Raw genomic sequence first — 2,623 nt, 5'->3', positions numbered from 1 at the left:
TTTCTGTGTTGGCGTGTTTTGTGTTTGGTGGGAAGGAGCTGGTGGGGCTGGTGTGAGCTGTTGTTGCAGAGAGCTGACTCACAGCCAGGCGGGGGGAGAACGTTTGGAGGTGCCCTGGCTCCCAGACCCCAGCCCCCCTGCCCTGCACAAGGGACCTCACAGTGGAGGGCTGGCTGGTCCTGAGGCCTGGGGCAGTGACCAGCAGGATGTGGCCTTGGCAAGAGGCTGCAGGGCAGGACTAGGCAAGGTTGCCAGAGCCTGCAGTGGGCACAGTGTTCAGGGCATGGCCCAGGTGAGTGCCTGCCATGCATCCCTGGGGAGTGTCCCACCAGTGGGGCCCTGGCCTTCCCCGGTCCCCCCAACCCCCCATTAGAGCCTAGGACAGGAGCCTCCAGGGTGCTGATTGCAAGTGGGCAACCTGCCTCCCTCTGGGCCTCCTGGCCGGCACCTGCATGCCGTCTCTGCAAAGCAAGCCGATGTTGGACAGGCCAACCTGGGGGCCTGAAGTCTCAGGGTTCAGGGATCCCAGTTCGGGATTCCTGGGCTGCAGCGACCTCCTTGGTGATCTGGCCTCTTGGGAGTTTGCTGAGGCATACTTGGAAGCATCTGCCAGGAGGATTGAAAGGATAAATAGGAGTTTGTGAGCCCTTGGGATAGAATTCTCTCTGGGATCAGCAGCTCTAGACTCTTGTCTAGAGCCCACTCCCTGCGGGTGTAAAGGCAGGGAAATGGCAGCTATGACAGACGTCGCCGTCCTGGTGCCTTCTCAGCCTTCAGGGCTGTGGCTGTCCTTGGCCCGGCCCTAGGGGTCAGGGAACTGCACCCCAGCACTGAACCCCAGCTGGCACCTTTAGCAAACACTCAAGCAGAATTGCAAGGAGGCTCATAAACATGTGCCCTGTGTTCTCTGCACTTGAAATACGAGCAGGGAGCAGAGCTGCAGGACCTGGCAAGGCTGCTGGGGAGACAGTGTCACCCAAGCCTTTGTGCGCGCGGACGCCTGGAGTCAGAGCCGGCCAGGAAGAAGGCAGCCCCTCCCCAACACCCCTGTGCCTCCTCCCAGCCTGGCCTCACAGGGCTACCTCCACCCTGCACACCCTGTCCCCTCTGGTCTGGGACACAGGGACAAGCACAGCTGGAGGCCCCTGCCCGTACTGAGATGCTGTGTAGATGAGCATAGGCTGAAGCCTCCAGACCCCCAGCCAGCAGGGCCCAGGACCAGTATGACTGCCCTGGGCTGCTGGCTGGGAGCCTCTGGACCCTAGACTCTGACTCCGGGCTCAGATCCAGCCCCTCTGACCCAGCCCTAAGCCTCCAGTCTGTCTTTAGAAGGTGGGTAATAACAGGGCACTCCTCGCCAGGGCTTTAGCAGATCCCCGCGGGGAGCCCAGCTCAGCGCCTGGCACTGGTCCTGGCTGGCCTGCCATGCTCTGCACCAGCCCAGCGGGCCCCGGTGGGCATTTCCTGCCTCTTGCCCTTGTCTGGAGGACACCCGACCTGAGTCAAGTGCCTTCCCTCACCTACTGGGTGGAGGCCAGCAGGGGCTAAAGTACCCTCCCCACTGCTGCTCTGGGCTCTGGGGCCCTCAGAGAGGCAGCCTCAAGACCGCCTGGAGCAGAGGGCCCTGACTCCACCCTGGGACCTGAAGCAGGCTCCGGTGGGCCGGGCGCCCCTTTCCTGCTGCCTAAGGACAAGCCGGACTCTTGTTCCGACCAGCCCCATTGGCCACTGCCTGCAGCCTACCTGCCTGGAGTGGCCCCAGGACAGAGCCTGGGGCAGGTGGGGCAGTGCCCGGCCCCGGGAGACCTGGTGGCATGGCGTCCAGACCGCAGGTAGGCTCCGTCTTAGGTCAGGCTCATCCAGAGGCCTGGGGGTCCAGGTGCCTGTTACTGTGGCCCTTGGGAAGGGGCCAGCGAGGGAGAACTGACTCCTGGTACCCCCATAGTCCCTATCCTCCCTCAAGCCTGTGGGCTCTTGGACTGGGCCTGGCTCCACTGAGAGTGTGGCCAGGATGGGGTGGTGGCCCCAGTGCTTGGTGCTGGGGAGCCCTCCCACTCACGGAGGGTTTTATCAACCTCCTGGAGGTTCCTGGGGTTCTTAACAGCCACCAATGAGGCCTGGCAGGGTGGCCGGGGGCAGGGCTAGAAGGGGAGGGTTCGGGGAGGGGCTGGGGCCTATCCAGAGAGGTGGGTTCCCAGAACCTCAGACGCATGCAGAGGTAGAGAGAGCAGGGAGGCAGAGGATTGCAGGACAGCAGCGGCCCCGAGAAGACCCAGGCTCGGAGGAGAGGCTCGGGGAGCCAGGGGAGGCTGGTTGAGCTGGTCAGGGGGAGCTGGGGAGGCAATCTAGGACCACCGCACATAGGTGCAGCTCCCAGGGAGCTTTGGAGGGCCTGGGGTCTGTGGAGGCTGGTGGGCTGGTGAAGAGGACCCAGCTCAAAGGGCACCGGCATGGCAAGGTGGGTCTCCAGGAGACACAGAGAGGGCCAGGGCTTCTTTCTCCCTTGTACACGGGACTCACTGGGACTTGTGCAGGAAGGAAAGGTTATATGGGGACAAGTATGAGAGAGAGAGGGCCTAGAGGGAGGGCAGGTCCCCGGAGCAGGCTGGGGCTGGGCCAGTAG

The sequence above is a fragment of the Canis lupus genome, chromosome 18 (assembly GCF_003254725.2).
Source record: "Canis lupus dingo isolate Sandy chromosome 18, ASM325472v2, whole genome shotgun sequence".
Classification (NCBI taxonomy): domain Eukaryota; kingdom Metazoa; phylum Chordata; class Mammalia; order Carnivora; family Canidae; genus Canis; species Canis lupus.
This window is presented reverse-complemented; position numbering follows the sequence as displayed.